Consider the following 13,881-nt stretch of genomic DNA (forward strand, 5'->3'; position numbering starts at 1 on the left):
TCAATTAAAAGTAAATAAATAAATATTCTTTTGTTCCAGTGCTGGGGTTGAACCCAGGGCCTTGAAACTGGAGTCCCGGTGCTTCGCCACTGAGCCACATTCCCACCCCCCCTACTTAGGGTCTCCAACTTCTAATTCTCCTGCCTCAGCCTCCCAATTTGCTGGGATTACAGGCAAGGACTACTGCCCTCAGCAAAAGTGGTTTTGTTTTCTGGTGCTGCGACAGAACTCAGAGCCTCAGGCATGCTAGGCAGGTGCTCTTCCACTGAGCTACATCCCCAGGCCCCCAGGAAAAACAACATTTTTAAAGATGCATTCCCACATGAAGAGGAACATTGAAATAGTAACCTGAGCCAGCTATTGTGGCACACACCCACAAGCCCAGATACCCAGGAGGCTTAGGCAGGGGGAACCCAAGTTCAGGTCTCAAAGATAAAAGGCCTGGGAATGTGGCTCTGTGGTGAAGCACCCCTGGGTGCAATTCCCCAGTACCCCCTAAAATTAATAAAACAGTAAACACCCACAGATCACACTGTCCACAGAATTAAAGACCTGAGAGATGTGGACGAGTGATTTCCAGGCTCGGTGGCCACTGGCCAAGCAGCTGCCCCAAGGCTTCACCTTCTCTTCACCCTCCCATCCAACCAGGCACCATGCCTGGCTGTCCCCTTAAAAATTCTTCTGCCTGGCGGCCACACTTCTGCTCTCATCCTGCTGCCACTTCTTTGTTCAGGCCTCCGCATCCCTGGGCCATAGGGTAAGGGTCTCCTAGTGGGTCTCTCACCTCTCCCCTGGAAATTACCACCTTTCTACACTAGGTAGCTTTGTCAATTCACAGCCCTGACATGTCCTTTCCTGGATCCCTGCTGCCAGTTAGGAATTCTGGGCACAGCCTGCAGGACTGCCACGTGGCCCCAGCCTTCCACACCAGCTTCCTGCTGCCCTTGCCCCACCCTCCCCACAGCCATCCAGACCTGCAGTTAGTCTTGAGCTCACTCTGATACACTTTTGTGTCTCCACCAGGTCCTCCTGGTTTGCAGCACAGCAGCTCTTACAAAACCTCCCTGACCCTCTGCCCTCTGGAGCCCCCACGCACCAGGCTCTGACTGCACTGCCCTGTGCAAACTTCACACAGCGTCGTCCTCCAGAACAGGCTGGGACAGCACTTTCGGGAAACTGGCTTTTGGCAAAGGGGCCATGACCACTCAATGGGGGAAAAATGGATTCAATAAATGGTGTTGGAACAACAGGGTTCAAACCCACAGGAGAATGAAGTTGGAGCCCCACCTCACACTCTAGGCACAACTTAACTCAAAGTGCTCTAATGACCTAAAGGTAAGAGGTAGAAAAGTGATCAGTGGTGACTTGGGCCTGGGTGCCACTTGGGAAGCTGGGGGTCACTGGGCAGCTGGGGGCAATAGCTAAAAAGCTGCCTTTTTGGAGTGATGAAATTGTTCTAATTAGTTTACAATGGTGAGTGCACAGGTTTGTGAAAATATTCAAAACCAGTGAATTGTGCATTTCAAATGGTTGAACTTTATGGTATGTGAGTTGTATTTCAATGTGGCTGAAAAAACAACATGAAAAATGGTTATACACAACAAGGTAAAAAGAGGGGAAAAGCCAGACTTTGGTGCCAGGCATTTTGGGTGAAAAAACCTTATGTCCCTTGCTCAATTTGTGTGCCTCCCTCCACCATGGTAACAAAGAATGTAATAATAAAATCTACTCCGTGTAGGGATTGGGAAGACAGGGAAAATGTGTGAACAGATTAAAAAAGTTGCTGGCACATGGTTTAGGGTTCATGAAGTCAGCCCTGGCATAGGCTCCGCTTCCCCTTAGGGTTGGCCTGCTGGGGGCAGTGCCCTCCGCGCGCTCCGCCTGCTGGCCTGTCACCTCAGCTGGTGAGGTAGGTTGCCACAAGATCCTCACCTAGATACAAACTCCCTAGTGTGAGGCCTGCGGCTGCCCCCTCGTGGCCGTGGGACCGTGTGGACTCGCCCGGATGCTGGGCTTTCCGGTCTGAAACAGCTGGTCAGGGTGAGGGGACTGCTGCACAGGAGGACAGGGGCCCTGGGAAGGCACAGCAGGACCATGCTATATCATTGTGTTTGTCTCTGCTTAGTGGTTTTATACTTTCAATGTGTGTCTCCTGAATATGATGTGTTAACAGGTGGGTCATTAAGAGGTCTTTAGGCCATGGAGACTCCTTCCTTGAGAATGGCATTAAGGTCCTTCCAAAGGAGGCTTCTCAAAGCAGCCCTTGTCCCACCCTTTTTACCTTCTGACACAGGAGGTCACAGCAAGAATGTTCTCAGAATGTGGCACCTGATATTGGATTTCCAACCTCCAGAACTTTGAGAAATAAAATCTCTTCTATAAATTCACAGTCTCTGCCATCACAACACAAACAACCCCAAGGAGTAAATCAACAATTTCTCTAATTTTGTAATTGTGTAAAATACACGAAACATCCATTTTGTAATTTTGGCCATTTTTACGTGCACAGTTCAATGGCATTAAGTACATTCATGTTGCTGCACAGCCATCACCACCATCCATCCCCAGGACTCTCATCTTGCTGTCAATACTGAATTCTAGTGCCCTCCCCAGGCCCCAGAAAAGAAATTCTACTTTATATTTTTATGAACCTGATTACTGGGAATGTGAGGTAAGTGAAATTCTAAAAAATTTATGTTTTTGTGAAAACCATCATTGTAATTGGATGCAGTTTACCCCCACTACTGAGAATACCAGATCAATTTCAACTCTGCAGGTGTCTCAATTGAATTCTCAGTAACAGGGAGTGATGACTATGTGCTATGACCTGTTTGTTCATGTCAGTGGACTGCTCTGATCATAGGATCTAGGGTCTTGGGTCCCAGCCTGTGGGTTCCCTCCTTCTCCAGGTCTCTACAGGCCAATGTACAGACCGTGAGCATGCTAAGAAGTGGGCTGGGGCCAACCCCATGGTGCAGAGGAATCTGATTTTGTCCATCCATACACTGTCTTGTGGGTCATGAAGGCTAGAGGTAGAAACACTACCTGGATTCTCCTGGGATCTGAATGGGCCCAGTCTGTGGGCTAAGAACTGGACTCCCTAGTCCCTAAAGAACAGGGACTAGGGAGTCCAGAGGGCAGGACTAATTCAGACCTGATTGTCTTTAAGCCCACTTTCAGAGGGGGTTACATTGTTCTGATGATCCCTGAGGCATATACACATGCTTCAAGTCCAGATAGAGGTGCCCAGGTGCAGCCTGGGATGTTATGTGGACTCCCCACCTCCACACACCTAGGATGTCCCAGGGATCTGAGAAGCACAACAGCATGACCAGACTGAGGGAGTCCACTGTCTCTTTGCATAAAGGTAAATAGGTTTTCTTCAGGGTCCCCAGCAATTCCACATAAAACTAACTCTGCACCCAGAGATCTGGGCACCTTTTGAGGCTCAGTCAGTTCTCACACCTGTCTCTATCTGGCAGAACCTTTCTGGCTCCCTTTCTACACATTACCTTGAAGATGAAAACCTGGAGGGTAGGACTTTCCATCATACAAAGGTTCCCAGACATATTCCACAGTGTCACAACTTTCTCTATAGAATCTCAACAGTTGATCCCAGCAGGGTAGGGTGGGCCACAAGCCCCCTGGGTTCCATGAACTAACCATAGAAGGACAATCAAGAACTGTGACAGGAAAGAGGTAGGACTGTTCAAGGCACATGACAGGGGCAGAGTCCAGAGTGGAATGTAGGGCTCTCACCTGGGATCTTTGCATGTGAAGTGGAGAAATGCTATGCTGTTTGTGGGATGTCCCCAAGGTTCCCTAGGGTCAGGATGGGCTGGGGATGCCCCAGCATGCTCTTGAAAGACATAGTATGAGGTCCATTGCCCACCACTTGTTCCCATGGAAGAAGTAAGTATGAGACACCTTAGTGTGGGGGTGCCACATGAGAAAGCCTCACTTCCTTTAAAAAATCAATGTGGAAAAAAAAATCCAGGTGCATGAGCCAGGGATGCAAGGTCCATATATGCTCGCAGTAGTTTCTGATGGTGACAGTTCACCATCCATGAATCACTTGCCTATCATGATCCTTGGAAAATTATCTTCCTTTCCCGGGTTTTCTCAAGAGCAAGAAGCTTGGGGTTTGGGGGAATAGGGACCTGGATTGTGCAGAGGGTTGTTAGACTAGACCACTCCTCCTGGTATCATGGGGCAGGTCACTCAGAAAACACACCACGTCCCAGTTTTGTCTGAATTGAAGAGTCTTTATTTAGCCAGACAGCCAGTGACTGCTCCCCGCACTCCCATAACTGTCTCTGCAAGGAACAGCCCCGAGCCTGAACATTTTAGAATATTTAAAGGCAAAAAACCACATCTGGGGTGATGTAGCTGCAAGCAAGCAGGTACAGAAACTGAATTAGGCAGTTAGCAAGACAATGCAATGGCTACGTTGGTATTTCCCATGGGACTTTCCAGGTTGGCATAGCAGCAAGCAAGAAGAAGGGAAGTGGGTCAAAATGACCCTAGTTCAGTACAAGTTAGAAAATAGTTACTAAGTCTAGACAATCGGTCTCTGAGAAGGTACATTGCCCAAGAAAAATGGAAACCAAAAAGAACAATTTTACATTGTATAAGAATTGCTATTGTGTTGCCAAGTATGTTATGCTAGATAACTATTAATAGGTACAGAGGCGGGGCTTTCCCATGGGAGAAGCGTTTGTTACATGATATGGAGTCTCAAGGTACAATGGGATCTGTTTGGTCATTGCCCATATAGCCTGGCCCATAACACTGGGTCCAATGAAAGGACTGTCCTTTTGAAATCTAATGATCCTCATTTGGGTATGGGGCCAGGGTCATAGCCCTGCCTGAAATGAGGACAACACTCTGGGTCCTGCAGAGGGAAAAAAGAAACAAGGGAGACTCTGATTTCCCTGGAATTTAGAGGATTTACTACTTTGTGCCAGGGATCCTGAGACCTCATTGCCTTGGGAATACCCACACCAGGTCAAGGTTTTGATTTGGGGTTTCCTCCCTGGGGCATAGTGCTGATGCTGGCCACCAGGGGTTGCAGTATTGTCCATGCTCAGAGGGCCCATAGTCATGGTATGTCCAAAGTGTCCCATGCCATGGGACCTCCCATCATTAGCATTCCTGTGCATAGTAGGAGCAACTAAGAGGCAGGGGGTTTCTGAATTCATTTCTTCACTCATCCCTGTATTCCAGCACTCACCCTACCTAAGGGTCATGTTGGGCCTTCACAGGCTCTGAAAATCACCACCATGAGCCCTACCCTCTGGTAGCTGCACGTATGCAGGTGGAGGTGCACAAAATCACAAAGCAGATGCAAGTGAAAGAAAAGAACAAGAGCCAGACCAAAATAGGGCCCAGTGTGAAGGAAAGCTGGAGTCACTAGGTAGGGATTGAGAACCATCTCAGTGATGTGGCATTGCTGCAGGAACTAGAATGACAAAAGGAAGCCAGTCCTGCTCATTTTGGGAACAGTGTGTTGGGGAAGGCATGGCCACATAGAAATTGGAAGTCCTGATTCAATGTGGCCACAAGAGGAGGATGGATAAAAGACCAATATGGTTGGAGGGCCTGGGCAGATAGGGATAGGTTAGGGCACACCACACAGCCTGGAGACTGCACTCAATGTCCAGAGTTGTGGATCACCACCCCCTAACTCACAACTGAAAGCCATGGGCATTTATAAGGTCAAGTTTATGTGCAACTGGGTCCAAGGTGGCTCAGCTGGATGCCTCTGTCTCCATGTCCCTGGAGGCTTTGACTGCAGACCCCACTGAGGCTTAGTTGGGAGAATCTGCCTCTGAGCTCACGCCTGTGATCCTGGTAAAAAACCAGTTTGGCTGAGACTCAACACTTTTCTGATGGGAGGACTGGTGTTTATCACAAAGTTGTATACAAAGACTGCATATCATTTCATTCCTTGGATCAAGATTGAAAGGGAGACAGAGTTGGGGAAAATGCTGGAGAGGGAGCCAGACAGAAGTCAGACTTCCCATAACTCAATCTTGGAGGTGACATCCCATCACTTTTGCCCAATTCTATTCCTTAGACACAAGAGGGAAGAGTCTGATCCACCTCCACGTGAGGGGTGTACTGCCTTTGGGAACCAGGAAGCTATGGTCTCTGTGGGTTACTTATCTCCTAGACTGAGAAGAGGCACTTGGGCCAATGTGAAATCTCACAAGAAGTCTTGGGAAGTTCTATGCTAGAGGGTGACAGTCTCTGAATCCCAATAGCTTCAAACTTGCTATAGATCAGAGTGGGAACTGCCAACAAGAGGGAAAGTGGCATTGCCCAGGTCCCTGTGTGGGACACAGGCCTGAATGAGTTAGGTTTCATTCTTTCTCTCCTTCTTGTAATTGTGAATCCTGTCTATGGGTTTCACAGACAATACAGGCATTCATGGGCATATATGCCCAATGACATCCTAGGAAGTGGTGTGACAGTTAATTCCCAGGGAAGAGCTGGGGACACTGGAGCACCCATGAGAGGCACAAAGGTAGGTCTAGCATCACAAAGCTGGTGAGGGGGGACTGGTTATGAATCCAGTTTTTGAATCCTCAAAGCCAAGCTGGGCAAGGGATGATGGGGGTTGTTAGTGAAAATCTGTTCAGTTGTGTACTTGATGTGGGTGGGTGGGGGGGGACAGTCAGCAGTCCATGGGACTCTGGAGTGGTCTTGTGTGAATAAAAGGCTCAGGTACAGGGACTACAGAAAGTGCTTTCACTTGGTTGATGGTTCAAACAGAACATGAAACCCTGGTTAAAAAATTAAAAAGGTACCCACTTTCCTCAGAAAGCTGTCCCAGCTCTCTTGCTTGGGGAGGCTGGAGTAAGAGGGATGTTCTGTTCCACAGCATGCTGAGGCTCAGGCCTCAGGAAATCTCGGGGGTGCCCCATTGCTCAAGTGTAGGAACACTGGGTGGGCCTTTGCCCTATTGCCAGAGCCTCTGGCGATTTTTCCAGAGAAGCCCAAGACTAACACTGAGTAGCAAAGGGAAGGTTAGCTGAGGCAGGCCTTCATGTCTGATCACTCATTCATGGCCCAGAATTCCAACTCTCTCCTCCCCACCCTGTGTGTGTGTGTGTGTGTGTGTGTGTGTGTACACTGAGGACAACTGTTCTGCAATGGTTTTACTTCACTTTATGGGAAGGAGTCATTTTTCTGTTTGCTGCTATTTCCATCTTTAAACCCACCATTCTTGGTCCCACCCCAGTGTGAAAATCAGCCCACTCAGAACATGGATAGTATCTGTAGAGACCATTGAGTCAAATAGGGAGGAAGAGCTCGTGAAGCAGTTCATGCCTGTCTTGTATGCAGGAACCCAGACTTCGGTACCACCTTTGTGTGCAACTACTCAAGGTTCATCACTACTCAGCAGGTGCTGCGCCTGCGGAGCTCCCAAGCTAAGCTCCCAACCTTCTAACCCAAAGATACCACCACCTAGCTGAACTTGAGAATGGCCTGTAACTTTCTAAGTCCCAATTTGCTGTGTGAAAACGGAGGAGTTTAGAGGACCACCCTCATAGGGTATTGTCAGGACCAATGGGATGAGTCCTGGAAGTGTCTGCCACAGCCTTGCATTAGAAAGTGGATTCACCTTGTCAGCCAGACTAAACCACCCTGTCTCCAGCTGGGCCACAGAAGTATGTGGAGCAGCCTAGTCACACTGGGCCTCACTCCTTGATATTGTGTTCCCAGCTCATTTCCAGGTGGACTCAGTGAGGGCTGTGGGTTTCTCTAGTGTCACATTGAAGAAGGTGTCTGCCAGGGGCCTCACTTAACTTGGGCAAAGCAATTTTGCATTCATAAAGGATGTTCCAGATTCCATAGAGAGAAATTCCCATCCTAGTTATAGCCAGAGAAGGGCCGGGGGGCTGGCAGCTCCCATGCCCGGTGAGATATGTGGCAAGCAACTGGTTGGGCTCACTCAGCACATACCCACCCTGCTGAGTTGTTTGTCTGTAAATAACAGGAGAGGTCTGGGGCGCCAGGTGTCCCTGACTCAGTCAGGCTAGGTGAGGACCCATAGCAACCCCCCTAGCAACCACCAATCAGCATGAGACAGGGAAGATACCTGGAATGCCAGATGACCCCCCAGTAGTTTATGGTGGTTGATAACATGTTGGGAAACCATGTAGTTCAGCACGTACACCCCTCGTGGCTTAAACCAATCAGTTCAAAGGAATTCCCCCTCCTGTACTAACCAATCACCCCTTCCCAACTTGTTCCCGCCAGTGAATGTGCTAATCAATGTTAAGAGTTGTTGTTTGACTCTCCCGTGGTATGGAATGATTTGCTGTGTGATGTTGTGACACATAGAGTACCCCCCCAAAAAAACCTATAAAATCTCACTGAACAAAGGACCAGGACTCATTCTCTGGGACCGCTGCATCGGGAAAAGTTGTGAGTCCAGGCTCGAGCTTGCAATAAAGACTCTTGTGTGCTTGCATCGGATTCGGCTCCTGGAGGTCTATTGGGGTTCACAAATCTGGCATAACAAAACATGAGCAGGCACATTTCCTTGTTTTCAACATTTGATGCCCTTTGCCATGTGATGATGCAGTAAGAAGACCTTCATCAGATTCTGCACTATACTTTAGGGCTTCCCAGCCTCTAGAACTATGAGACAAATAAACTTCTATTCTTTATAAATTACCCAGTGTTAGGTATTCTGTTGTTGCAACACAAAGCTGATGAAGACATTCATTCTTCAGAAAGATATTCTGGGCCCAGGGACTTCTCTCATTCAAGGACACTGCAGGATACCTGGGAGCTCTACTTCTACTCCACAGGCTTAAGAGTCTATATGCTAGAAAATGTTGGTAGGGACAAAGAGAGGGTACAAGTGCCTGGCCTTGGCAGGTTCTAGACAGGGAAGAAATCACTATCCTTGGGTATGATTTGTGTTTGGTCCCCTGCCCACCCTCAGTAATTACTTTATCTAAATTGCACTTCAGTGTTGTGCCATTAACTTTCATTTGGAGATAAGAGGATTTTTCCATCTGTGGGCTGGTATTTTCTATAGTTTTTCTGCCACGCCTGGAACTCTATGAAAAGCTGTGATATTTTCAGTAGGGACTAAGTGTAGGATCTCAATCAACTTGTTATGGTTTAGATCTGGAATGTCCCCCTCCCCAAATCTCATGTGTTGCTCATGAAGGATCTACGCTCAGCAGTGGACTGGTCCATTTGATAGATTAAAATTTGAATGGTCCACTAGAAGATGGTGGAAACTGTAGGCAGGTGGGGCATGGTTGAAGAAAGTAGGTCCCACTGTGGGCATGCTCTTGGGTACTTTATCTTTTCCCTGACCTCTTCCATCAAGCCCTTATGCCACGAAGTTCTGCCTCACCCCAGGCCCTAGTAGTGGAATCAGCCAGTCATGAAATAAAACCTTTGAAACAATGAAAATAAACTTTTCTTCTTTAAGTTGTTCATCTCAGGTATTTTGATTATATGATAAACAGCTAAACAAAACACACCTCATTCTGTAATTTTTCTTCCTGAGTATCTTCAAGAAGAAGTTACTGTTCTTAGTGCCAGGAATTGCAAATTTTCTGAGCACTCTTTTGAGTTTATGTATGGATACCATGAGTTCCCAGCTTGATGTCTAATCTTTAAATTGGCTGCTGGAAAGCTCACAGTTCAGTTTGTGGGCTCTGGCGAGTGTATAGGACATCCAGCAGGCATTTTGGGAACCAGTTTTACTTCTGGTGTATCTTTTCTTGTTCTTTTTTCTTATCTTGTTTTCCTCATTCACCTTTCACTTTTTTTCTTTTTTTGGTACTGGTGGTGCTCACCCACTGAACCACATCCACACCACTTTATTTTTTATTTTTATTTTTTTGTATTTTATTTTAAGACAAGGCATTGCTAAGTTGCTGAGGCTAGCTTTGAACTTGAAATCCTTCTCTTCTCAGCCTCCTGAGCTGCTGATATCACAAGCCCATGCCTGTTTCATTCACCTATTTTCAATTTAATTTAATTTTCTTGTGTTGGAATTGTGATAAAAGTAATAAATTTGTTGTTTGTTGTGTTCACTGCATTTTATTGCCTACTTTAGGCACAATGATAAAAATCAATGAATTAATCCCTCCATACTTGTAGGCTGGGTTCCATCAACTCGTGACTATTTTGTTTCAATCCTCAGGATCAAGTCCAGGGATCTGCACATGTTAGGCAAGCACTCTACCCCTGAGCTACATCTCCAATCCACTCTGACCCTTTCAAGGGAAGGCTCAAACATGTTTCTTATTTCCTAACTCCTATCTGCCAATTCAAACCCCTTAAAGATTCAGCTCAAGAATCTTAAGAAGCCTTTTATGAAATCTGGGTCCCCAACAGGACTGACTTCTCTATTTGGACCCCTACAGGGCCTTGTCCACAACTGCCAATATCAGACTGTCTGTGACTGCACATAGTAGCCCATTGTGGGGCTTCAGAAATGTTTCTTACTAGTGCATGGATAAATAACTCAACCTGACTCATGAAAATGTCATTGCTTTAAATGCATTTCTCACATTTTAAGAACAGAAATTATACAAATTTACAGACTGGAAGGGCATGGATATAGAGAAAGGAATATAGGGCTCCAGGGCTGTACCAGCGGCCAAAGTTCATTAATAAGAATTAAATGTACTCTAGGCCTGACACCCTGTTAACTTGACACATAACGCCACTATTACATATCACCCCCATTTTATAGGTGCGAAAACTGAGATTAGATAAAGTTTTTGAAGGATGTGTCTTGAGATGTAGTTAGCCGGGAGGGGTGAGTCCAGACAGTTTAATTATGGACCATCTGCTAGGTTCACACACAGGAAAACATCTTGGGGAGGAGATGAGAAATAAAGGAGAAGACCACTTAGGGATCTGCCATGAAGTAAGTAAATGTGGGTAGCCAGAGGCAGAGAGGAAGGAACAAGACACCGAGGGGTTTGTGAGGGCAGATGAAAGGGACAGGGACCTTGGAAGCCAATGCCAGAAGTTGGCATCTGACACAGAGGGCAGGAGACATCAGAAGGCTCTGGACAGTGAATCGTCCAGACCCTAATGGGCTATTAGATCCTTTGGTGGAAGTGGGGAGAGCAGAAGCATTAGGGCTCTGGTGCCATAGGGACAGGATGGCATGATGTGAGTGCCAGCCACAGGGAACCTGCTGCTCAGCAGATCTCAACACTGGGCCTCGGCACTTTCCATTTTTTCTCCTAGCAGGAAGTTTAGAGCTGGTTCACAGACAAATATAGAAAGCAACAAATAAAAATAACCTATTCAAGGCTCTTGTAGAGTCTTGTTTCCTGATGTGGGAATGGGAATTTCAGTCTCAGGGACCCATGGGCCTTGAGGGCACTTGGGAGAGTACCAGGTGACTCCAGAGAGAGGGGCTGCACTGAGCCCTACACAGGTGTGGTTAGGTACAGGCCACCAAGGGGGCAGTCTGCTGCTCCTGGGTCTCATCTTCTGGCTTTGATGTTAGGACAGTCATCTTCTGCATTAACAAGAAGTGTTCGCTGTGTCCCCAAGGCTACCTATCAAGTAGTCGTGTGTAGCCAGAGGCAACATCTGAGCAACATCTGGTGTGCTCCCTCATTGACACCTGTGAGGAGCTACCTGAGACAGTCTGCTTTTGGTAGGGAATTGGCATTTCCCTGTAGCTGGCAGTGATCATATTTTGGACCTAGAGACATTGACCACTTTGCCACAGACTTTGTTTTGGGAGAATCCCTAATCTTGCCAAGAAAAAGGGGGGAAGAGATTACAGATCACCCATCTACTGCTTTTGGAGGAAACATAAGTCATCATAAATGTAAATGCAGTTGCTACAGACAGAGGTGGTAAATTTAGCTATGTGAATTAGGTATCTTTTTAACCAGAATGTGTCCTTAAAAAAAGTAAATTTTCTTCCTAAATATGAAGTGCTAAGAAGAAATAACTGACCTTGGGACATGTGTTGCTCACTATGGGACCCTGCCTGTGGCTACACCTGTTGGTGGGGCCCAGGTCTCCTCTGAAGGACATGGGCATCCTGCTTTCAAATATGCTGGGAGACCAAACAGGACCTATTCTGGGGTTCAGGGACTGGAGGGCTTCTGTACTCTGAGGGAACCCAGCCTGGTGGAAGGTAGAGAGAGCAGTCAGCTGGCCCTTGCCTGAGGACAAGCTGCTGTGGAGCAAATGATCCTCAGCCCCCAACTTCAGGCTATTTGGCCCTGGATCTGATTTGAGAAGTTGGAAAGGATTATGTTCAAACTTAAGGCACATATACGTAATACGAAGGGCGGGCAGCCTGAAGAAATGCACTGTGGAATGACACAGGGTGAAGGAGGGACCCAGATCAGTTGAGGTTCAGATCTCGAAGCAGGAAGAGAGAAAATGGAGCTGTAGAAAGAGCCTGAGAAGGGGCCTAGTGAAACCTGAGATCCCTGTCTGACTGTTGGATGAGTGAAAGAACTCGGCCTTACTTTGCACCAGCTGAGGAAGAGAGACATGGGTTACAGCAGAATACCAGCAGTGATTGTGGGAGACCAACCTTACACATGACTGGGTCACACTCCCCGGCTGGGTGCTGAGGCGCTCAGTCACAGAAATGTGGTCTGTGTCTCGTGCATGGGTGTGTCTTGCTACAGCCCCATGGGTGAAGCTACGCTCACCTGTTCCTTTGTAATATAACCCCTTGCCCTGTTTAGGATAGAATCTTCCATGGAAGTACTTTGTGTGTGTCCCCTTCTCTTACTGTGCCCTTGGGTGTGGCCTACCCAGGAGTCAGTCAACCTGCTGACAGGGGACATCATGAAGATACTCAGCCCCTGAAACCTCACCCGTTGCCTCATTTGAATAGCTTCCCTCAATAAAAGGGGTCAGCAGTGCTCTCGCTCTCTCTTTTTCTGCAGACCCTTAAGGTCAGAGGAGCCATCACAGCGACCCCAAAGAAAAAGGTATTTGTGTCTCTTATGTGGTTATTTTGTGCAGCCCAGTTAGCCCAGTTCAACTGGAGTGACCCCTGAGCCTTTTAATCGTGAGAACAGAAACCCAGCCAGTGATGGCATCTTCGACTCTCAGAGCTTATAAAGTGCTCACACTTGGCACCCCATTTAGTCCTTTAAAAGGAGAATAAGCAGGGATGAATAAGCCTTGAACAGATACCTGCACCTTTTTGAGGCTTTTTTTTTTCTCATCTGCAAAATGTGGATAATGATACCACCTGAATAAAGAGATTTCAGAAGAAGGAAAGTTATCATTGCTAAAGCGGGCTACTATATAATAAATGGTCAACCCACCAAAAAGACATAACAATCTTTAATGTGAATGAATGTGAATCGCAACAAAGCTTACAAACATGTAACAAAAACTGATATCACTATAATCGTTGGAATCACCATTTCAGTAGAAATATCACTATTATAGTAAGAATCTACTATAGTAGTTGAAGAATTTAACACCCCTCCACCAGAAAGGGAAAGATTCAGCAGCATTAAACCAGTAAAGATATAATAAATCTTGACAGCACCATCAATCTAATGAATCTGATATCTACAGAGTATCCATCAATAGGAGATTACATATTCTTCTCAAGTTCACATGGAATATTCATCAAAGTAAATAACATTTTATACCATAAAACAAGTCTCAACAAATACAAAATAACAAATAGAATGGAAACCACACAAGGTACATAAAGTCTGTATAAAACCCAATAAAATTGATTTTTTTTTTTTTGTAGTACTGAACTCAGAGCATCCTGCATGGTAGGCAAGTACTCTGCCACTGGGTTACACCCCAAACCCAAGCTGTTAAATCTTTAGTTCTGACTAACCAAGAAAAAGAATAAAGATACAAATGACTAATATC

Source organism: Marmota flaviventris, unplaced genomic scaffold (genome assembly GCF_047511675.1).
Source record: "Marmota flaviventris isolate mMarFla1 unplaced genomic scaffold, mMarFla1.hap1 Scaffold_280, whole genome shotgun sequence".
Classification (NCBI taxonomy): domain Eukaryota; kingdom Metazoa; phylum Chordata; class Mammalia; order Rodentia; family Sciuridae; genus Marmota; species Marmota flaviventris.